A 25,828-nucleotide genomic window follows, 5' to 3' on the forward strand; every position below is an offset into this window, starting at 1 on the left:
ACTCGACTATTAAGCCTACAGGCTACATTACTTCGAGTTCGAATCATTTCACTCGACTAATAAGCCTACAAGCTACTTTCATTTTGAGTTCGAGCAAGCACTCACTCAACCATTACGCCTACAGGCTATATTTCTTCTAGTTCGGATCATCCACTCGACGACTAAGCCTACTGGCTACTTTTATTTCGAGTTCGAGCAAGCACTCACTCAACTATTACTCCTACATGCTATATTTCATCGAGTTCGGATCATCCACTCGACGACTAAGCCTACGGGCTACTTTTATTTAGAGTTCGAGCAAGCACTCACTCAACTGTTATGCCTACGGGCTATATTTCTTCGAGTTCGGATCATCCACTCGACGACTAAGCCCATGGACTACTTTTATTTCGGGTTCGAACTCGACCAATTAAGCCTGCGGTCTACATCACTTCGAGTTCGAATCATTTTCGAATAATAAGTCTACGGGATACTTTCATTTTGATTTCGAGCAAGCACTCACTCAACCATCATGCCTACGGGCTATATTTCTTCGAGTTCGAATCATTGACTCATCTAGTAAGCCTAAAGGCCACATCATAGAGACTACGAAGTCCAAATTTGATTAAAGTTATTTAGACCCTTGTGAAAATATTCATAAAGGCATGAATAAAAGTCTTCACGAAACAGAAGCAAGTCGGCAGAGTTACCAATATACAAAATGGCCCTCGACCCTGTGCTAGATCGTGGCTTCGATCCTGGGCTAGATTTTTGGCTCGATTCTGGGCTCGAATCTGGCAGAAGAAATTTCCAGGAGAAGGAAATTGCAGCAGCTGTTGTAGTTCAATTTTTGATTTGTTAACCATCCGAAACTCACCCGAGGCCCTCGGGACCTCAACCAAATATACCAAAAAGTCCTAAAACATCATACAAACTTAGTCGAATCCTCAAATCACCTCAAACAACGCTAAAACCATGGATTACGCCCCAATTCAAGCCTATTAAACTTTGAAACTTTCCATTTTTACAAACAACGCCGAAACCTATCAAATCACGTCCGATTGACCTCAAATTTTTCACACAAGTCATAAATGATATAACAGACCTATTAAAAGTTTCAGAATCGGATTTCGACCCCGATATCAAAAAGTCAACCCCCCGGTCAAACTTTCCAAAACATCAACTCTCGGTATTTCAATCCTAATTCCTCTACGGACCTCCAAAAAATTTTCCGGACACGCTCCTAAGTCCAAAATAACCATAAGGAGCTATTGGAATCATCAAAATTCAAATCTGAGGTCATTTACACATAGGTCCATATCCGATCCACTTTTCTAGCTTAATTTTTCAATTATGAGATTAAGTGTCTCATTTCACTCCGAATTCCTTCCGGACCCGAACCAACTAACCCGATAAGTCATAAATCAATTGCAAGGCATAAATTGAGTAGTAAATGGGGAAACGGGGTTATAATATTCAAAACGGCCGGCCGGGTCGTTACATTCTCCCCCTCTTAAACAAACGTTCATCCTCGGACGGGTTTAGAATAATACCTGGAGTCTCAAATAAGTGTGGATATTTGCTCTGCATCTCCTGCTCAATCTCCCAAGTAGCTTCTCCAGCTGGCTGGCCTCTCCACTGCACCATCACTGATGTTATGCTCTTTGACCTCAACTTTCGAACCTGCCGGTCTAAAATAGCCACCGACTCTACGTCATAAGTCAAATTACTGCCCAGCTGTACTGTACTGAAATCCGGAATATGAGACGGATCCCCGACATACTTTCAGAGCATGGATACATGGAAGACTGGATGAACACTTGATAGACTAGGTGGAAAAGTAAGTTCATAAGCCACTTCTCTAATTTTCTTAAGTAACTCTAAAGTCTCAATATACCGAGGGCTCAATTTGCCCTTCTTCCCGAACCTCAACACACCCTTCATGGGTGAAATCTTGAGCAGAACCTTCTCCCAAACCATGTAATTAACATCGCGGACCTTTCTGTCGGCATAACTCTTCTGTCTAGACTGTGCCGTACGAAGCCGTTCCTAAATCACCTTGACCTTCTCTAAAGCATCCTGCACCAAGTCAGTACCCAATATTCTAACCTCACCAGGCTCAAACCAACCCACCGGAGACCGACACCGACTCTCATATAAAGCTTCATACGGAGCCATTTGAATGCTTGACTAGTAGCTATTATTGTAAGCAAACTCCACGAGTGGCAGAAATTGATCCCAAGAACCCCCAAAATCAATGACACAAGCACGTAGCATATCCTCCAATATCTGAATAGTGCGCTCGGACTGTCCGTCCGTCTGAGGGTGAAATGTTGTACTCAACTGAACCTGTGTGCCCAATTCTCGCTGCATTGCCCTCCAAAACTGTGAGGTAAACTGCGTACCCCGATATGAAATAATGGGCACCGACACACCGTGTAGGCGAACAATCTCGCGAATATAAATCCCAGCCAACTGCTCCGAAGAATAATTAGTACCGACTGGAATAAAATGCGCAGATTTGGTCAACCGATCTACTATCACTCAAACAGCATCAAACTTTCTCAAAGTCCGTGGGAGTCCAACTACGAAGTCCATGGTAATACGCTCCCACTTCCACTCCGGAATTTCAAGTCTCTGTAGCAATCCGCTCGGTCTCTGATGCTTGTACTTTACCTGTTGGCAATTTCAACACCGAAATACAAACCCAACTATATCTTTCTTCATTCTCCTCCACCAATAATGTTGCCTCAAATCCTGATACATCTTCGCGGTGCCTGGATGAATAGAGTACCGCGAACTATGAGCTTCCTGGAGAATCAGCTCACGCAAACCATCTACATTAGGCACACATAGCCTCCCCTGCATCCTTAATACACCGTCATCTCCAATAGTGACTTCCTTGGCATCACCGTGCTGAACCGTGTCCTTAAGGACAAGCAGATGTGGATCATCATACTGGCGCTCTCTGATGCGATCATATAAAGAAGACCGAGCTACCACATAGACCAAACCTCGATTCGGCTCGGAAACATCCAATCTAACAAACTGATTAGCCAATGCCTGAACCTCCAAGGCTAAAGGCCTCTTTGCTACCAGTAAGTATGCTAAGCTTCACAAACTCTCCGCCTTATGACTCAAGGCATCGGCCACCACATTGGCCTTTCCGGGATGATAGAGAATGGTGATATCATAGTCCTTAAGCAACTCCAACCACCTTCGCTGCCGCAAGTTAAAGATCCTTCTGTTTAAACAAATGTTGTAGACTCCGATGATCGGTATATACCTCGCACTGGACACCGTATAAGTAATGCCGCCAAATTTTCAAGGCATGAACAATAGCTGCTAACTCGAAATCGTGGACTGGATAATTCTTCTTATGTACCTTTAACTGTCTGGATGTATAGGCAATCACTCTACCTTCTTGCATCAGCACTGCGCCGAGACCAATACGCGACGCGTCACAATACACAGTATAAGACTCTGAACCTGTAGGCAACACCAATACTGGAGCTATAGTCAAAGCTATTTTGAGCTTCTGAAAGCTCTCTTCACACTCATCCGACCACCTGAACGGAGCACCTTTCTAGGTCAATTTAGTCATAGGTGATGCAATAGACGAGAATCCCTCCACGAAGCGACGATAATAACCAGCCAAGCCGAGAAAACTTTGAATCTCAGTAACTGAAGATGGTCTGGGCCAATTCTGAACTGCCTCTATTTTCTTCGAATCCACCTTAATTCCTTCACTGGACAATATATGTCCCAAGAATGCCACCGAACTAAGCCAGAACTCACACTTAGAGAATTTGGCATAAAGTTTCTCCTTCCTCAGCCTCTGTAATACAATACCCAAGTGTTGTGCATGCTCCTCCTGGCTACGTGAGTACACCAGAATATCATCAATAAATACCACTACAAATAAATGAAGATATGGCTGGAATACATTATTCATCAAATGCATAAATGCTGCTCGGGCATTGGTTAGCCCAAAAGACATCACAAGAAATCCATAGTGGCCAAAACAAGTTCTGAATGCCGTCTTCAGAATATCCGAATCCCAAATCTTCAACTGGTGATACCCAGATCTCAAATCAATTTTGGAGAACACCCTCGCTCCCTGAAGCTGGTCAAATAAATCATCAATACGTGGCAAGGGATATTTATTTTTGATTATAACTTTGTTCAACTGCTTATAATCGATGCACATCCGCATAGTACCATCTTTCTTTTTCACAAACAAAACCATTACACCCCAAGGTGACACACTAGGCCTAATAAACCCCTTTTCAAGGAGTTCCTAAAGTTGCTCTTTCAATTCTTTTAACTCAGCTGATGCCATACGATACAGAGGAATAAAAATGGGTTGAGTGCCCTGCACCAAGTCAATACCGAAATCAATATCCCTGTCGGGTGGTATACCCGGCAGGTCTGAAGGAAATACATCCGAAAAGTCTCGCACGACCGGTACTAAATCAATAATAGGAGTATCAGCATCAACATCTCTCACAAAGGCCAAATATGACAGACATCCCTTTTTAACCATACGTTGGGCCTTCAAATATGAAATTACCCTGCTAGGAACAAAATCTAGAGAACCTCTCCATTCAACCTTTGGCAACCCCGGCATCGTCAACGTCACGATTTTTGCGTGACAGTCCAAAATAGCATGACATGGAGACAACCAATCCATACGTAGGATTACATCAAAATCAACCATACCAAGTAATAAGAGATCAACTCTAGTCTCCAGTTCCCCAATAGTTACCACACACGACCGATACACACGATCCACAGTAATAATATCGCCCACTGATGTAGATACATAAATAAGTGAAACTAAAGACTCACGGGCATATCCAGATAATGAGCAAAATATGATAATACATATGAATAAGTGGAACCAGGGTCAAATAATATAGAAGCCTCCCTGTGGCACACTGAAACAATACCTGTGATCACTACATCTGAAGCAACAACATCTGGCCTGGCAGGAAAAGCATAGAATCGAGCATGCCCGCCACCTGATCGGCCTCCCCCTCTTGGGTGACCCCTAGCTGCCTGACCCCAACCTCGAGCTGGCTAGGCGGGTGGTGTAACTGTTGGTGCTAGTGCCGATGGTCGATAACTCTGCTGTGGAGCCCTACTCAACAGCCTAGGACAATCTCTCTTGAAATGACCTAATTCTCCGCACTCGAAACAACCCCTCCTCTGATGGAACTGCTGCTCCTGATAACCCGAAGAATTATCTGTAGAAACCTGAGCAGACGAGGCATGATGAGAACTCTACGCTGGTAGTGCACTGAATGAAGACTGGCCTGAGTGACCACTGTAAGAACCGTGGCTAGCTGATGCACCACGATGAGCTGGACGACCCGCCTGAGCGTGTCTGTAAGAACGGCCCATACCGCGGTAAAACTGACCCCCTGAAGGAACACTGCTGAAATCACCGGAACTACGAGGCCTCTTAGCCTCCCTCTCAACCCGCTCCTGGCTGCGAACTATCTCAATCTGACAAGCAATGTCAACAACCTCGTCGAAAGTAGCACCAGACACTCTTTCTCTAGTCATGAGTAATCGCAGCTGAAAAGTGAGGCCATCTATGAATCTCTTGATCCTTTCCCTGTCTGTGGGAATCAACCAGATAGCATGACGGGCCAATTCTGAAAATATCATCTCATACTGTGTCACGGACATATAGCCCTGATGAAGCTACTCGAACTGCCTGCGTAGTTCCTCTCTGCGGGACTGAGGCACGAACTTTTCCAGGAATAGACCGGAGAACTGCTGCCAGGTAAGGGGTGCTGCACCGACCGGCCTACACCTCTCGTAAGACTCCCACCATTTAAAGGTAGCCCCAAAAAACTAAAAAGTAGTGAATGAGACCCCACTGGTCTCTAGAATACCCGTTGTCCGAAGCATCCGTTGACACTTATCCAGAAAACCCTGGGCATCCTCTGACTCAGCACCGCTAAAAGGTGGAGGTTGAAGCCTCTCAAATCTATCAAGTCTCCTCTGCTCATCATCTGCCATAACAGGAATTACCGGGGCTTGAGCGGTTGCAGCCGGCTGGGCTGGTAGTGCTCCCGGTATATGAAGTTCATGTGCTACCTGATCTGGAGTACGGGCAATAGGGGTATGAGTACCTCCCCCGGCCTGAGAAGTGGCAGGTGCGGCCTAAGCCGAAACCACTTGAGCATGGCCAGTGCAGGCTGCCAATATCTGGGCCAAAGTCTCCTGAAGGCCTGGAATCTAAATAGGCACAACTGGTGCCCGAGCTGATCCTGTCGGCTCAACTATATCCGGAATCTGCTCCTGAGCTGGAGCCACTAGTGGTACTACAGGTGCTGGCTCAACTGTGGTATGAGCTACACCTCGACCTCTACCTCGACCCCGGCCTCTACCACGGCACCGGCCTCTCGCGGTCCTAACTGGTGGCACTGGTGGCTGACCGTCTGATCTGGTAGTACGTGTCCTCACTATCTGTGAGAGAATAGAATAGCAAAAATTTAGTTTCCAGAATCAAAAAATTTGCACGACAGAATACAAGAAAGTGAAATTTTTCTAAGGGTTCTGCAGCCTCTCGAAGATAAGTATAGACATCTCCGTACCGATCCGCAAGACTCTACTAAACCTGCTCATGACTCGTGAGACCTATGTAACCTAGGCTCTGATACCAACTTGTCACGATCCAAAATCCCAACCTGTTGTGATGGCGCCTATCTCGATACTAGGCAAGCCGATAATCTTGATAAAACACAATTTTTCTTAAGTTTGAAAATACAATAATTTAATACAATACAAAATCTCACAACTACTGACATGAACACTCCCCAAAATCTAGTGTCACTGAGTACATGAGCATCTAATATGAATACAAGTCTGAAAAATACGGTCTATAATAGGTTGAGACCAAATACAGTAAATAAGGAGATAGAGAAGGAGAGACAAGGTCTGCGGAACAAGGCAGCTACCTCAAAATCTTCTGAAAATCAATTGTGTGAAATGATCAACACCCGCTATGTCCGGGAATACCTGAATCTGCATACGAAGTGCAGGGTATAGTATGAGTACAACCAACTCAGCAAGTAACAATAATAACTAAGGAACTGAAGATAATGACGAGCTACACAGTTATAGTTCACTTTCAGTAATTCCAGCAAAGAATGGGCGTGCTTTCAAATCTGGCAGTTTAAGTCAAATCAATTTTTATACAGTTCAAGTTCATGTAATCCGGATATAAAATCTTTCTGAGATTTCACAACAATGACAGACAGCAACCAAGTGTAACAACAAATGCAAAGCAAGTACAACCTCTCAGACAACAATCACTCAACTCATCACCACAACTCAACCACTCGGCTCTCAGCCCTCAGCACTCACACTCAATGGGTACCCGCGCTCACTGGGGTGTACAGACTCCGGATGAGCTCCTACAGCCCAAGTGCCATAATCTGTACGGACAACTCACGTGCTGCACGGACAACTCATGTTCTATAATATCCTGCACGGACAACTCACGTGCCATAATATCCTTACCTCACCGACAGGCCCTTGACCTTTCTCAGTCCTTAACCTCTCTAGTCTCTCGGCTCTTAGAAATCACAAAGATCAGCCCAAACAAAGATAACATAATGCATCAACAAATATCAAGAAAAACTGAGGTATGATACGCAAGTAAAATCATGACTGAGTATAAGATAAAAATTAGCAAATAATTCAATAAGTATGTGACCTCTGTGGTTCCCAACAGTACTATGACATAGCCTAAGCAGGATTTCTAACATGATTTACAGTCAAATTTATTCAACACATAGAGAGCATATATCTAACAATAAATTATTCAACTATACAGTTTTTACGGAACGGACCAAGTCCCAATCCCCTCAGTGCACACCCACACGCCCGTCACCTAGCATGTGCGTCACCTCCAAAATAATCACATGACACAAAATTCGGGGTTTCATACCCTCAGGACCAGATTTATAATTGTTACTTACCTCAAAATATAAAATTCTTTACTCTACTATGCCTTTGCCTCGTAAATCGGCCTCCGAATGCCTCGAATCTAGTCACAAATAATTTGTTTAAGTCAATAAAATTTATTGAAATTAATTCCATAAGCAAATACTAATTTTTCATAAAAACCCGAAATTTAGCTCAAAAATCGCCCGTGAGGCCCACGTCTCGGAATCGACAAAAGTTACAAAATACAAAAGCCCATCCAACCACGAGTCTACCCATACCAATTTTACCAAAATCCGACCTCAACTTGACCCTCAAATCTACAAATTTTATTTTCAAATTTTTAAGTTCCAATCTCTGATTTATACCTCAAAATCATGTAATCTAGTCGGAGTATTCGATGATAATTCAACATTATGGAGTAGAAATGATCACAAGGGACTTACCTCAAGTTTTTCTTGAAAATCTATCAAAAATCGTCTCTCCTCAAGCTTCAATTTGTCAAAAATGTCGAATGGGACGAAGTCCCTATTTTTATAATTTGGCCTTCGATCTTGGCCTTCGATCGAGGTCCTCGATCCTGGGTCTCGACCCTGGGCCTCGATTCTGACCCTTGATCATGGTCCTCGATCATGGCCCTCGATCATGGCCCTCGACCCTGGTCTTCGATCATGTCTTTGACCCTGGTCTTCGACCCTGCCTTCGATCGTGGCCCTCGACCCTGTGCTCGATCGTGGATTTGATCCTGGTCCTCGACTATGCCTTCGATCGTGGCCCTCGACCCTGTGCTAGATCGTGGCTTCGATCCTGGGCTCGAATCTGGCAGAAGAAATTTCCAGCAGAAGGAAATTGCATCTGCTGTTGTAGTTCAAATTTTGATCCGTTAACCATCCGAAACTCACCCGAGGCCCTCGGGACCTCAACCAAATATACCAACAAGTCCTAAAACATTATAAGAACTTAGTCAAATCCTCAAATCACCTCAAACAACGCTAAAACCATGAATTTCGTCCCAATTCAAGCCTATTGAACTTTGAAACTTTCCATTTCTACGAACAACGCCAAAACCTATCAAATCACGTCTGATTGACCTCAAATTTTGCACACAAGTCATAAATGATATAACAGACCTATTAAAATTTTCAGAATCGGATTTCGACCCCGATATCAAAATGTCAACCCCCCCGGTCAAACTTTTCAAAAATTTAATTTTCGGCATTTCAAGTCTAATTCCTCTACGGACCTCCAAAAAATTTTATGGACACGCTCCTAAGTCCAAAATTACCATACGGTGCTATTGAAAATATCAAAATTCAAATGCAAGATCGTTTACACATAGGTCCATATCCGGTCTACTTTTCTAGCTTAATTTTTTAATTATGAGACTAAGTATCTCATTTCACTCTGAATTCCTTCCGGACCCGAACCAACTAACCCGATAAATCATAAATCAATTGCAATGCATAAATCGAGCAGTAAATGAAGAAACATGGTTATAATATTCAAAACGACCGGTCGGGTCATTACAATTTGTGATATTTTTGCAGGTTGTCCTTTGTTTGATCTCAGAGGAAAATGGAGTTATCTCGAAGTATGAAATCATAAGTAAGATTGAATTTTTGGTTTCTAATATTAGAGCCAGGGGTGTACAAACCAAACTGAAAAATCACATCAAATCAAAAAGTCAAATCAAATCGATTAAAAAACCCGACTAGATTTTTGATTTGGTTTGGTATTGAGTAAAAATAAATCGAACCAAATTGACATATAAATAGTATAATTTTTATATATACTTTTAAGACTTTATATCGAATTTTCTTTATAAAAATTCTAAAAATATTTGAGATTCGCTTATGGGATGTAATATTTAATAGAATATGAAGTACTCCATTTTTATTAACCTTAAGTAATAGGTTATATAGTTACTTTCTTATCAAGTGTAACTGAAATGCGTCAATCTCTTTGTTCTTCCATGTTCATATGTTAGGATTTATTAAATTCTTATATCTTTTTCGAATTTGAAGTGGTATTTCGACAATCTAAAATTAAATTGAACATATAATTAATTAGGTATCATATTGATTTTTATGTTTATTAGTAAATTCGTTTAATCTTAAAAGTATACATCAACGAAAAATTATTGTTAGGCGACTAAAAAAGTAACTATCATGTGTTATTAACAAAATTCTCATATAAAAATTATTTTAATAGATCATATGTTTGTCAATTTTTTTAATTTTTACTAAACATATATTTATTTATAAAAAATCTAATAAAGTAAGATTGAAATAATATTTATGTAACGAAAAATCCGAAAAACCCGACAAAATCGAACCAATCCAAACCGATATAGTTGATTTGGTTTTAATAAAAACCGAACCAACTCCGTCCATGTACATATTTAAAGATGTGTTTATATAACCTTTCGTTGAAAGTGAATTCATGAATCTGGAAAGGTTCATAAACGAACTTAAACGTTGAATATCTCGTGCTTACCTGTTATTTCTTGATTTCTCTACAATGATAATGCATACTATATAATGTGGGAGAACAAAGTCTAATAACTTAGAGGACAACTCAATGTATTCAACATTCTGTAAAGAGTTTAAGTTTTATATACTTAGGGCGAATATCAAACGCTACAAATTCGATCGGATCCGATAATTTCAGGCAGCATGTGTTAAAAAAACTGGTAAATACGTACAAATATTATATTTCAAATCTAGTAACTCAAACGGTCAGCATATCAAACGCATAATATTTAAATTATGAATCCGCCTTTGTGTACACCGATGATATAAATTACAGAATCAATTGACGTATATACATTCCATAATAAGTACTATTAATTGGTTACATGTTAACATGGTAATAATAGCCAAAGTTACATAAGCTTGGGTCAGTCAATTAGATCGGTATTTAGGGTGTGTTTGGTACGAAGGAAAACATTATCAACCTTCCTCACCCCTCACCCACTCACCCCATTCTCTCACACCCATCCACCTAACCCCACCCCCTCTTTCCAAAAAGATTTTTTTTTCAAATTTTAGTTTTTTTTTTCTTTCACCACGCACCCCACTGCCCACCCCGCATAATTTTTTTTTTTTTTATTTTATTTTAAATTTCTATTTTTTCGTTTTTCTGCATCCCCTTGGGGAAAAGAATATTTTTTTTATATATATTTTCAGTTTTAATTTTTTCATCTTTCGGTTTACAGGTTCGAAATTTTACAAGTTCTAAAATTATGAGTTCGGAGGTTTATGTGTTTGGAAGTTTACGGGTTTAGAAATTATAAAGTTTACGGATTCGAAGTTTTACGGTTTCGAAAGTTTAGCGGTTCGGAAATTTATGAAATTTGTGGGTTCGAAAGGTTGTTGGTTCGAAAGTTTATGACTTCATGTTTATTGTATCTAAATTATTTATGAATACTCTTGAGAAGTTATTTTCCTTAATTTGCGTATCAAACACCGAAAAATGAATAAGATTACTACTTATTTTCCAAGAAAACATTTTCTTGAAAAATATTTTTCACGAAAAATATTTTCCATTATACCAAACACACTCTTAATTTGAACTAAAACCACACTCAAAGGTGACTTGGAAGTCCAATTAATCACTGGCAAGGAGTTGTTTAAGTCCAATTCACCATGGCAAGAGGATAATATTATTGTATTTACCTTAACGAACAGAAGAAGAGTCAGCTACAAACTCTTCAAATCAATGTATTGATAAAAATTTTTTGAACAAAGATAATGTTACTGAACCGATACAGTCCCTCAAAAACCAAAAAATAGCAGAATAAATTGCCAACTACTTTCATAACTTCTCATTACAAACATGCAAGATAGTCGGAAATCACTAATTACCTACACCCGGTGTTTATACCAAGTCATGCTAATATCTAGTGACTAGTTTGATATCTAAAAATGGTATAAATTGTGATAGTAGAGAGATACAACATTTGAATTCTATTTACTAGCGTTTTAAGTTCCTTAATTGCTTTTCATATTACTTAATGCGTTATAATTTCTTTACTTTACATAAATCTTTTAACATTTCTCTTTGGCATTAAAATAAAATAATGACTTTTTTTTTTTCAAATAGGTTTTTTCCCCCCATTAAACTAGGATCTTCACTAGTGGTTGTAGGAACTAATTCTTGAGATATAGAGTCCATCTCTTGGCTAATGACAACTTACACAACGTTTAGTCAAAATATACGAATGATGAATTTATATTCGAATATATTAAGCAAAGAGAGTAGCCTAAGAGAGTAGGATCACTAACTTAGTTTGTGTGAGCTTATTTTGCGAATATACAACTTAAGGAAGAACAATAAGTTGGTCTGCATATTAGCCTAAGAGAGTAGGAAGCTAAATTTATTGAGCAAAACCAGAATTACTACTGCAACGCCTCAGCCTTGGATAAGTTAGGATCACTAACTTAGTTTGTGTGAGCTTATTTACATTGCCGTCCCAAATATCGAATAAAGGAGAAGAGCTACAATAGCTTGACAGCCAGCGTAAAATTAGTTTATCTTATGAAATATGGAATCCTCACAATGCAGGATAAGTAAATATATGAGTAATTCTAGGGAAGCAACTACAAGAGAAGAAATTGAAGAAACTACATTTAACACGAGCCATCTAAGCTTCAATATTAGACATTTTATATGGACTGCAATTCTTCAAACGCAGGGTTATTCAATTTCCAGTCAAGGTATCTAAGAGACAATGTAGATTAAGGGTGTGTTTGGTATGACGGAAAACGTTTTCCATGGAAAATGTTTTCCTAGAAAATATTTTCTTTATCACTTATTTTCCCTTGTTTGGTTGGTGAGTGAAAAATATTTTCCGGAAATTATTTTCTAGTGTATGGTTAGAGAGTAGAAATATTTTTTTTAGAAAAGTATTTTCTTATGCTACTCTTCCTCCCCCCTCCCCCCCTCCAAGTTTCTAAAATTCACACAAACCCAAAGGAACTAATGCTTTACTTTTTTACGCAAAAATAACGTTGAAATTTATGTTCAATAACTAAAAAGAAAATACTATTTTTTTGGTTGAAAAGGAAAGTATTCTTTCTACAACATGAAAATAAAGTACTCATTCTATTGAAATAAAACAAAATATTTTTTCTACATCATAAAAAGAAAATACTCAGTTTGTTGAAATGAAAAAAAAATATTTTTTTACATCATGAAAAGAAAATATTTTTTTTGTTGAAATGAAAAAAATACTTTTTCTACATGAAAAAAAAGTATTTTTTTTTTTGTTAAAATGAAAATAATACTTTTTTATATCATGAAAAAAAATACTCATTTGTTGAAATGAAAAACAAAATCTATCTAGAACAAGAAAAGAAAGTACTGTTAATAATATTTTTATTTAGGGTGGGGTGGGTAGGTGGGGGTGAGGCAGGGTTTGGGGTTGGGGTGTGTGGGGTTGGGTGGGGGTGGGGAATAGGTTGAGAAGGAGTTTTGGAAAATGTTTTCCTTATCTCTTAATAGGGAAAATATTTTCCTCCAATTGGAGGAAAAGGAGTTCATGTGGAAAATGTTTTCCAAAACATTAGGCCAACCAAACATGAAAAAATTGAAAAATATTTTTCGAAAAATGTTTTCCTTCATACCAAACACACCCTAAGAATTGTTTTCATCAGCATCATAGATTGTTAGGTTTCGTGAATGGGGGTGAATGCGAAATGAAAGAGGCACCTTTTGAATTGAACTTCTTCCTCTCACACTTTCATTGTCTATAAATTTAGTGGCTTAGCCTCATTTTTTATACATGTAAAATATGAAAACTTGTCCCATCTTTTCTACATTGTTGCATAATTTTTCCAAATAAATAAAGTATCAAGTGTGATTTGCTCCGTTTATTGAGTTCGTTGAAGTTCTATAATTTCGATTGCCAGTATTACAGAATAATTTTTTCGTTCTATCCTGGGAGGAAGTAATCCATAACCTTAGGCAACAGTGAGGGAATTAAATTCTTTAAGTACACACAAGCAACTTGTGGGCTCGGAATTATTTTACGATTGTTTATTGAATTAACGTTGAGAAATAAACCCATGATTTCCATCGTGCAATTTCTGTGGAAAATATTTCACTCAAAGAAGGGAATTCATCCAGGAAAACCAGTTTAAGATAAGTTTCAGATTTTTTAAATCTTGAATTTTATAAAGTTAAATGGCATGTTGTATACCATGTCTTCCTCACAGGTCACTTCTCTGACATTGCTTGGCATGAAACCTATTGTGACTTGTGTGCATAAAGATATACATTTAGTTTGTTTCTTCTCTTTCTTGTGGTGTATAATAGGTGTATCAATGCACCATCCCATTACTGCTTTCGCAAATAATGGCTTCACAAAGAAAATAGATGTAAATTGTGTGGAGTCTTTATGGTGTTGTGGTGTCCATGAAATTGGTTGTCTAGAGATGGAAAGAAACCACTTGCAGTTAACTATGTATTTGTATGACTGCTACCATAAATAAGAAGGGAGTAGTATTAAATCCCGGTTCTACTTTTTCTACTATACTTATTGTTTATTTATTTATGAATTTCTAACCTTTGTGAACTGGTAATATTTCAATTGATGATATTCATTTGAAATAAATGTTAGTAGATGACTAACTTTGTGATGATCTTGAAAGATTATTTAGGCTAACATTGACGCTTGAAAATTATTTTGAGATCATGAAGATGGAAATTTTATATTTATCAATAAAAATATAAATATGTTAGTTTGATAAGAATAATATATGTCACACCTCCTTTTTTTCGAAGGGACAGGGGATAGGGGAGTTTTTCCAATTAAAGTGACAATATTCGAAATGGGATTATTTATTAAAATCAGAGTCGCCACTTGGAATAAGTTATGGTGTCCCAAGTCACCGATTTATTTTAAATCCAAAATCGAGGAAATTTGACTCTATTTAGGGTCTGCGAACACAGAAGACCGGGTAAGGAATTCTGTTAACCAGCGAGAAGGTGTGAGGCACTCCCGAATTCCGTGGTTTTAGCACGGTCGCTCAACTATTAATAATTGGCCTAATTATCTGATTAATACATATTTATAACCTATTGTGCATTTTAGCTTTTTAACTGCTTTTAATTATTTATGAAATTATTTCTGAAACAAGTCACGATGTCGTACACTTGTCGTTTTGGCACACATCGCAAACCGCACCACATGAAATGCACCCGCGATTGACGACATGCTTATTTTTATTATTGTTTGAAGTTGTGGTCGAGTCATGTGAAACGCACACTCGAATTGAGGTTACGTATCATAACTATGCCATGGGAACCGTACCCATAGTCATGATAATTTATTAATCGTACCTAAAGCAAACTACGATGTTTATAAGAATTAATTTATTCTTAAAGTTTGAGATAAAAATGGCCTAATAGTCATAGAAGTCATTCATGGAAGAAACAAATGGTTCTAACTTTATAAGCTGCCAACAAGATCAATAACTAAATGTTCATGACTTAACAGATTATTCATCGTTCAAGGCTTTGGTACTGTTCTAAGATTTAACAAAAAAAAAGACTGATCTCTTTCATTGTCGCTGATAGCATCCCTTTTGATTAGCAAGTCTTAACTATACACCATTTTTTTTTGTAGAAATCCTCAAAAGTGAACTCATTTTTAGTCAACAATTATGATGCCTTTTCCATTAAAGCCAACCTTGAGTTAAAGTGGAAACTACCTATTTTGAAAGAAAGACAGTGCAAAATAGGCACTTGATAAAACAGCCGCCTTCGAGCCAACACAAGAAATCTATTCAAATACTTTTTAACTTAAGCAAACTTACGAGGCTAGGGGGATAACGACCTTTGACCAACAAATATACACATAGGTGTGTAGATACAAAATTAAGGAACTATGGAATATTCTAAATTGAATGGGAAAATAGTATAGAAGGAGACAAAAGCAAATTCATCATATTTATAACACAAAGAAAAATCAGTATTTAAATCATGCTTCTAATCTATGAATTTTAAAACAGAATAAGAAACTAGCGATACAAAATGCTAAAGCATTGATAGAACATAGAAATTTAGAGCCGAACAAGACTAATTTCATTAACTTCACAATCCACATGTATCTTCCATCATAGACATGTTTCCTATCCAATTAGAAATTCAAGGTTCGAAAGAAGTACCTTGAAAGCAGCTAAGCAAACTTTAAACAAGAGCCGAGTACAACCAGAGAATGGTGAACAACAGAATAGGAGCAATGAAACAACATCAAACAACACTTCTTACAGCTCGGATACCAATCGAACCCCCCAGAAATCCAAATTTCAGTGACAAACAAATCCAAACAGCAACTTCAGAGTGGTTGGGGTCCTTTTATCTCTTTTTTTTTTTTTTGTTTTTCCTTTGTTTTTGGTCTTCGGATTTATCAAGTCTGAGATTCAAATGTTTGAATCAGAAATTTGTTTTGAACTTTTGGCCAACTTTCGTGAAGGGGATAAGAGGGAGTATTTGTGTGTGTGTGTGTGTCTATGTCGATGAGTGAGAGGAGAGTGTGAGGGATCAGATGTGATGAGAGAGCGAGGAAGGAGAAGAAAGGGAGGGGTCGCCGCTAGCTAGGGTTCTCTGTTCTCAAATCTATATCCATCCCTTTTCCTCTTTCAGATCCCCCCTTGTGTGTTGAGTGAGTGGAAAATATATAGGTCTAGGTATAGGGATTAATTGGTGGCCAAGAAAAAGAGTGTGTATGGGCATGTGCATTTTTTGAGAGAGCATGTGAGTTTGTTACAAAAGATAAGGAAGAATCTTGCCACATGGAAATGACTCATTGACTCTTGCTTTAATTAATATATATTTTTTAAGAGTGTAAAATAAAGATACTAGCTAAATATTTTAAAATCAAGAACATATAATTTTTGTGATTTTTAATTTTCTTAAATAAAACCTACTAAAAATGAAGTTTAAGGTTTAAATATGTTGATTAAACTTAAAATTATTTACATACTAAAAAGTGTTGAAAAATCACAAGTATGGTAAAAAAATTAGGTGCTCACAGCTACCCCTCTTTGCTTGGGAACATAAAGAGTTTTCAGGCAAAGACAAAAGTGATCCGTGTGACTAATTTTTTACCAAATCTTTATTCAAAAGGAAAAATAAACAAAGGAAAGGGTGCAACCGAGTCCTGGTTCTGGACAGCCTACATATCCCGGGTCATAAGAGAATCAGATTACGTGTAGTTCAAGGAGAGTGATGGAATGATGGGTTGAGGAGTCGAGTGAGGTTCCGTCGAGGCTCCGGTCCGTGGTCCTGTTATTACATAAAAATCAAAATCTAAAGGAACTAAACAACCCTATCAGCTATGAGTTACAAGATTCCTATCTATAAGTCTTCTAAAGCTTGATCTTGAGTCTTGAATGATTCTTCATGCAGACTTTTGATTTGAACCTTGATGCTTGCTAGCTGCAGGTGCTAGTTCATTCTTCTATGGTTTCTTTGGATCAAGACGTGACATGCAAAGCTTGTGACTTCAGCCATGTCTTGAGCAATCCACATCCTTTCATCCACTTCTGCATTTCGGATTCACTTCTTTTCCTTTTCTTTTCTTTATTTTGGATTAAGATTTCTTTTTTGGTCATCTTGAACCCTGTGCCTCGAGGTAAAAACCTTATTCCTCAAGCAACTTGTGCTACTTCTGATTTGAATTGAAAACAAAAACTGGAGATTGCCCTTATTCTTCAGGCGGGATCGTGTCGTCTCTGACATGAACTTGAAAACTGAAACTTGACCTTGTTCTTCAGGCGGGCTCCTGATGCTGACTTTAAACTTGGAATGAAAATGAATTCCTTCGTTCTCCAGGTGGGCGCCTGCTACTAACTTGAAATTTGAAGTAACTCTGAAATGAATTCCCTCGTTCTCCAGATTGGCGCCTGATGCTGACTTAAAACTTGAAATAAATTTCCTCGTTCTCCAGGTGGGTGCCTGCTGACTTAAAAACTTGAAATGAATTCCCTCATTTTTCAGGTGGGTGCCTGATGTTGACTTAACACTTGAAATAAATTTCCTCATTCTCTAGGTGGGCGCCTGCTACTAACTTGAAATTTGAAGTAACTCTGAAATGAATTCCCTCGTTCTCCAGGTGGGCGCCTGATGCTGACTTAAAACTTGAAATAATTTCCCTCGTTCTCCAGGTGGGCGCCTGCTGACTTAAAAACTTGAAATGAATTCCCTCATTTTTCAGGTGGGTGCCTGATGTTGACTTAACACTTGAAATAAATTCCCTCGTTCTCCAGGTGGGCGCCTGTGCTGACTTAAAACAGAAATGAATTCCCTCATTCTCCAGGTGGGAGCCTGATGTTGACTTAAAACTTGAAATGGATTCACTCATTTTCCAGGTGGGCACCTGCTGACTTAAAAGTGAAATAAATTCCCTCGTTCTCCAGGTGGGTGCCTGCGACTTAAAACTGAAATAAATTCCCTCATTTTTCAGGTGGGTGCCTGATGACTTAAAACTGAAATAAATTTCCTCATTCTCCAGGTGGGCGCCTGCTGACTTAAAACTCGAAAAATTCCCTCATTCTCCAGATGGGCGCCTGTGCTGACTTAAAATAGAAATTAATTCCCTCGTTCTCCAGGTGGGTGCCTGATTTTGACTTAAAGCTAAAATGAATTCCCTCGTTCTCCAGGTGGGCGCCTGTGACTGACTTGAACTTAAAATAAATTCCCTCATTCTCCAGATGGGCGCCTGATGACTTACAACTTGAAATGAATTCCCTCGTTTTCCAAGTGAGCGCCTGATAAATAAGTTCCCTCATTCTCCAGGTGGGCGCCTGATGACTTAAAACTTGAAATAAATTCCCTCGTTCTCCAGGTGGGCGCCTGATGACTTAAAACTTGAAATAAATTCTCTCGTTCTCCAGGTGGGCGCCTGATGATTTAAAACTGAAATGAATTCCCTCGTTCTTCAGGTGGGCGCCTGATGACTTAAAACTTGAAATAAATTCCCTCGTTCTCCAGGTGGGCGCCTGATGCTGACTCAAAACTTGAAATAAATTCCCTCGTTTTCCAGGTGGGCGCCTGATGACTTAAAACTTGAAATAAATTCCCTCATTCTCCAGGTGGGCGCCTGATTTTGACTTAAAGCTAAAATGAATTCCTTCGTTCTCCAGGTGGGCTCATGTGACTGACTTGAACTTAAAATAAATTCCCTCGTTCTCCAGGTGGGCGCCTGATGCTGACTCAAAATTTGAAATAAATTCCCTCGTTTTCCAGGTAGGCGCCTGCAATCATGACAGCACAGACAAAATAGAGAAAAGTTTCTGCCCCAATTTGTACCAGGAACATTCATTGATTATTAGTTGCATCCCATTATCCAGGAGGGTCCTGAAAACTTAAAACTAGATCCCATTATCCAGGAGGGTCCTGAAAACTTAAGACTGAACTTATCTGGAACATGTTTTCATCATGGGGGATTCCTAGCAAAGCAAACAAGATTTCTTTCCCCTGCTTAAAACAAAGAAAGTTTTGTCAGTTTGAAAATATGGTGGTTAGTTTGTGGAATCCTTGCTCAAAGTGTCTGCTTCTTCCACTACCCCGCTTCGTTTTGATTAGCTGCTTCGGGCTACAAAGAATTGTTTGACCTTTTGATCGGACCTCGACCACAAAACCTCTGAATGACTTGAATCTCTTACACTCAACTCATCGTATGGCACTTTCATTCTGAGAACTGTTGAACCTTTGCATTTCCTACAAATTCACGAATCACTTGACCACTGAACTTCAGTTACCACCGCATTGCTCATTCTAAATCATGTCACTTGTGATGTGCCTGGCCGAATTTTGCTTGGTGCAAATAAAAAGCTGGTAATGAGCTTTGAAGTCCTTTCTTGCTTGCTTAACAAAGACTGATTTGACAGAGACTTAGAAAAATAGACCCAAAAGAGACGAAGCGAAGTGACTTCGAGAATTAGGAATAAAAGAAAAAAACTGAGATGACTATTTGAAGAAAAATGGAAAAGAGACTTATCTGAATGAATCAACTGGCTCTAATGATCATGACATGCATTTCAGATTGATCAGCCTAATCCATCCAACTAATCACATTTCAGTTCATGTCATCTCTTCATACTTCAAAAATCGGGCTTTCAATGATCCAACTTTTCTGTAAAGTCACCAACCTCTTTCGACTTGTAGTGCCCTGAAGGGTTTTCACCAACAAGCCTCTCTGATTCGTTCATCTCTCAACTCACTGCCACCTTACGGTGCCCGTGAGGGTTTTCACCAATAAGACTCTCTCATGTTAAATTTTCCCTCAGCTCACCATCGCCTTACGGTGCCCGTGAGGGTTTTCACCAATAAGACTCTCTCATTTTATTTATTTTCCTTGTACCCAATGAACAAAGTGTTACCCATGATGGAAATCATACCTCTATCTCACTTGACTTGGCATCCTCAAAGATTGATCGGAAGGTCTTTCTTTGGACTGTAGTATAGGCTTTTGGAAAGGGTTAGAAAGAAAATGTGGTATAAGGCTCAACATGACTTAAGATGAAAGGGTTCAAAATTACAACTTTTGGAATCAGACCTATTGCAAAACTAAAACTTCTACCCCAGTTGTTTTTGAATCTGGGGAATTTTGAATTTTTATTTTAATGGGACCGAACCGTGTAAGGCTGCCTACGTATCCTTAAAAGGAATCAGGTCGAACGTAGTTCAAACATAAGAGTTTTGTTTTTGTTACCTTGCTTTTCTTTTTCTCCTTTCTTTTCTCTTTTCTTTCTTTGCTTTTCTCTTTTCCTTCTCTTTTTTTATTTTTTTTCTTTTTTTTTCTTTTCTTTTATATTTCTAACTCTGCTTCTGATTCCAAAAGAGGGGTATAAAAGAAAATAAATAAGGCTCAAAAAGGGGTAACAAATGATAAAAGTGTTTGGGATAGCAGAATAAAATGCCTTCGTCATTCCAACTTTGAACATGCCTAGTACAAAATGCGATTGAAGATAAGCAAAGAAATCATACATAATATCTTTTGACTGCATCAGAATTGATAGCCATATCCACACATTTACCTTCTATGTCTGTTAAATACAAAGCACCATTGGGCAACACCTTTGTCACAATGAACGGCCCCTTCCAGTTTGGGGCGAACTTGCCTTTAGCTTCAGCATGATGTGGAAGGATGCGTTTCAATACCAGCTGACCCACTTCAAATTTTCGGGGACACACCTTCTTGTTGTATGCTCTTGCCATTCTTTTCTGATACAATTGACCATGACATACTGCTGCCAATATTTTTTCATCAATCAAACTCAATTACTCAATTGCCTCGGTTCCATATACCAGCGAATAGGGAGTTGCACCTATTGAAGTGTGAACAGTAGTGCGATAACCCAGTAAAGCAAAAGGTAACTTTTCATACCATTGCCTGGAACCTTGCACCATCTTACGAAGTATCTTCTTTATGTTCTTGTTAGCAGTCTCAACAGCTCCATTTGCCTTAGGACGATACGGAGTGGAGTTTCGATGCATAATCTTGAATTGTTGGCATACCTCTTTCATCAAATGACTGTAGAGGTTAGCAGCATTATCTGTGATGATTACCTTGGGAATTCCAAACCGGCAAATGATGTTTGAATGAACAAAATCTACCACCGCCTTCTTGGTCACGGACTTGAAAGTTACAGCTTCGACCCACTTGGTAAAGTAATCAATGGCCACCAGAATAAACCTATGCCCATTTGAAGCTGCTAGCTCAATTGGTCCAATGACATCCATGCCCCAAACAACGAAGGGCCAAGGTGCAGACATTGTGTGCAACGCAAATGGCGGGGAATGAATCAAATCACCGTGCACCTGGCATTGATGACATTTGCAAACGAAGCTGATGCAATCTCGTTCCATGGTGAACCAATAATAACCTGCTCGAAGAATCTTCTTCGCCAAGACATACCCACTCATATGTGGCCCGCAAACCCCGGAATGCACTTCGGCCATGATAGTCGAGGCTTGTTTAGCATCTATACACCTTAGTAATCCTAGATCTGGAGTTCTCTTGTACAATATTCCCCCACTTAAGAAAAATCCACTAGCCAGACGTCGAATGGTTCTCTTTTGATCGCCTGTGGCATGTACCGGATATACCTCCGATTTGATATATTCCTTGACATCATGGAACCAAGGCTCACCATCAAGTTCCTCCTCAACCACATTCAATAGGCATGCCGATCACGGATTTGGATATGCAGAGGGTCGACATAAGTCTTATCCGGATGGTGTAACATTGACGCCAGAGTAGCCAAGGCGTCGGCAATCTCATTATAAATCCTGGGAATATGCCTGAATTCTACCGACCTGAATCATTGACAAAGATCATGCAGACATTGTCGATACGGTATGAGCTTCAAATCACGAGTCTCCCATTCTCCCTGAATCTGGTGAACCAACAAATCTGAATCTCCCAAAACCAATATTTCTTGAACTCCCATGTCTATAGCTAGCCTCAAACCCAGAATGCATGCCTCGTATTCAGCTATGTTGTTAGTGCAATAAAATCGAAGCTGAGCTGTTACAGGGTAGTGATGCCTTGTTTTAGAAATGAGTACAGCCCCTATTCCGACACCTTTCATATTAGCAGCTCCATCAAAGAAGAGTTTCCAACCTGGCTTTTCATCATGATCAGCCTCGTCAACATACATCACTTCTTCATCAGGAAAATAAGTCTTCAGTGGCTCATATTCTTCATCTACCGGATTCTCGGCCAAATGATCGGCCAGGGCTTGGGCTTTCATCGCGGTCCGAGTCACATAGATGATGTCAAACTTTGTGAGTAAAATCTACCACTTTACCAATCTTCCTATGGGCATAGGCTTCTGAAAGATATACTTTAGAGGATCCGTGCGAGAAATGTGGTAAGTAGTGTAGGATGACAGATAATGCTTCAACTTTTGTGCCACCCCAAGTCAGGGCGCAACATGTCCTTTCAAGAAGAGTATACTTAACCTCATAAGGAGTGAACTTCTTGCTGAGATAATAAATGGCTCGCTCTTTCTTGCCCGTGATGTCGTGTTGACCCAACACACAACTGAAAGAATTATCCAATACCGTCAAATAGAGAATTAAAGGTCTCCCAGGTTCTGGCGGGACCAGCACAGGTGGGTTTGACAGGTAACTCTTGATCTTATCAAATGCTTCCTGACACTCATCAGTCCACTTAACCGCAGCATTCTTCTTCAGCAACTTAAAGATGGGCTCACAAGTTGTCGTGAGTTGAGCAATAAACCTGCTGATGTAGTTTAACCTTCTGAGAAGGCTCATTACCTCGGTTTTGTTCTTTGGTGGTGGTAATTCTTGGATGGCTTTGATCTTTGATGGATCCCAACTCAATACCGCATCGACTGACTATGAATCCCAACAGTTTCCCGGACGGGACACCAAATGCACATTTTGCCGGATTGAGCTTGAGGTTGTACCTGCAGAGCCTTTGGAAAAACTTTCTTAAGTCTCCAACATGGTCGGACTGCTTCTTTGACTTTATGATCACATCATCTACATATACCTCAATTTCCTGTTGTATCATGTCATGAAATATGGTAGTCATTGCCCTCATGTAAGTTGCCCCAGCATTCTTCAAACCAAATGGCATTACCCGGTAGCAGTATGTCCCCCATGGTGTGATGAATGCAGTCTTTTCTGCATCTTCCTCATCCATCAGGATCTGGTGATATCCTGTGTAGCAATCCACAAAAGACCCAATCTCATGCTTGGCACAATTGTCAATCAAAATATGGATGTTCGGCAATGGAAAGTTATCTTTTGGACTTGCCTTATTGAGATCACGATAATCAACACAGACCCTGGTTTTACCATCCTTCTTTGGTACTGGCACGACATTAGCTAACCAAGTGGGATATCGAGTGACCCGAATGACCTTTGCGTCAAGCTGCTTTGTGATTTCTTCTTTGATCTTCACACTCATGTCAGTCTTAAACTTCCTTAACTTTTGCTTGACTGGAGGGAATGCCGGATCAGTTGGCAATTTATGAACTACCAAATCAGTGCTCAAACCCGGCATGTCGTCATACGACCATGCAAAAACATCTTTATATTCAAACAGTGCTTTGATTATTTCTTCCTTGATTTGTGGTTCCAGATGCACACTTATCTTGGTTTCCCTGATATTATCTTAATCTCCTAAATTGATTGCTTCAGTTTCATTCAAATTAGGCTTGGGTTTTTCTTCAAAGTGATTTAGTTCTCTACTGATTTCATGAAATGCTGCTTCTTCATCATATTCTGTTTCATCATCACACTCTACTTCTTGGATTGTTGTTTCGGAATTAGATTGACTTTTAAGATTTGGCAGAAAATTCCTCATGCATGTCATGTCATTGAAACCAGCATAAAAAGAACTGTACAGAAAAAAAAAAACAAACCAAAAATGAAACGCTATCAGGAATAATGGAAAACGGTAAATTGTATTTCATTGAAAATAAAAGGATAGAAGGGTTTGTACATCAAAACAAGCAAAAAAATTAAAAAATAAAAAATCTGGATTACAACCCTGGAATAACCCAGATAACAGAAAGGAAAACAAAGCAAACTACCAAAACTCCTTCCGGGTGGGGAGAGGAGTAGCTTTCCAATTGCTAAGCTTCACATTTGGCCCAACGAGCTGCACATCGGCATTACTGGAACCTTCCCCGATTTCCACCATGTTAACCTCATCAAACAAACTCTGGAACCTCTTGATCAGCTCTTCATCAAAGTCGACCACAGGTTTTGGGACCGCTGCTATTGGGCGTTTTGCGACCCCTGGATTGACAAAAGACTTGGAGATATATGGAACAGACTTAGGAAGTGACCATGCCTTTCTTTTCAAATTTTTAGCCTTTTTCATGTCCTTCCCTATGAGTGTGAATCCCAAACCAAATGTACCGAAACTTTCACATGGACACACCGGATGTGCAATACCTGCAGAGACGAACCCAGGCCTTTACCCGGCACAAAACCATTCTTCAATATTTCATTTGCTACCATGACGGACACGGATGGTAGCTTCAGACCTGGAATGCATTCTCCTTCAGGAATCTTCTCGACAGACACTGTTTCGAACATTTGGTAAACCTAAGGCCCTTTATCATCTTCAACTTCAATAAATGGAACAATTGTGTCATTGTAAGCAGATAAGTTCTCATCACCGTGCACAACTATTTCCTGCCTGTCCCATTCAAACTTCACCATTTGATGCAGAGAAGACGGGATTGCCTTGGCAGCATGTATCCAGGGCCTGCCCAACAACAAGTTATAGGAGACAACCACATCTATCACTTGGAACTCCATAGTGAACTCAACTGGCCCTATTGACAATTCGAGCATTATATCACCAACATAATCTTTCCATCCTCCGTCAAAGCCTCGAACACATACATTGTTCATGTGGATCCTTTCAGTGCCGATCTTCAACTTTTGCAAAGTGGACAGAGGGCAAATATTTGCACTAGAACCGTTATCGACCAGTACCCTTGAGACAGCAGAATCCTCGAATTTCACTGTGAGATAAAGAGCTCGGTTGTGCTCTGTACCCTCCATAGAAGTTCATCATCTGAGAAAGTGTTCCTGTTTGCTTCGAAAATCTTGTTAGCAATCTTTTCCAAGTGGTTTACCGTGATCTTATCAGGAACATGGGCCTCATTCAAAATCTTCATCAGGGCTTTGCGGTGTTCATCTGAATGTATCAGCAAAGACAAAAGAGAGATCTGAGCTGGTGTTTTCCTTAACTGCTTTACAATGGAATAGTCTTGCATTTTCATCTTTTTCAGGAACTCCTCAGCCTCTTCTTCGGTGACCGGCTTCTTTACTGGGATGTGGACATCCTTGAATGGCTTGGCTTTCCTCAGTTCTTCTGGGG

At 39.5% G+C, this 25,828-nt stretch overlaps 1 pseudogene; it reads right to left on the reverse strand.

Moving 5' to 3' along the window:
• Nucleotides 1–2,277: 2,277 nt before the first annotated feature.
• LOC138903365 (uncharacterized) overlaps nt 2,278–25,828 on the reverse strand; it is a 62,021-nt pseudogene continuing 38,470 nt past the window's right edge.

Source organism: Nicotiana tomentosiformis, chromosome 12 (assembly GCF_000390325.3).
Source record: "Nicotiana tomentosiformis chromosome 12, ASM39032v3, whole genome shotgun sequence".
Classification (NCBI taxonomy): Eukaryota; Viridiplantae; Streptophyta; class Magnoliopsida; order Solanales; family Solanaceae; genus Nicotiana; species Nicotiana tomentosiformis.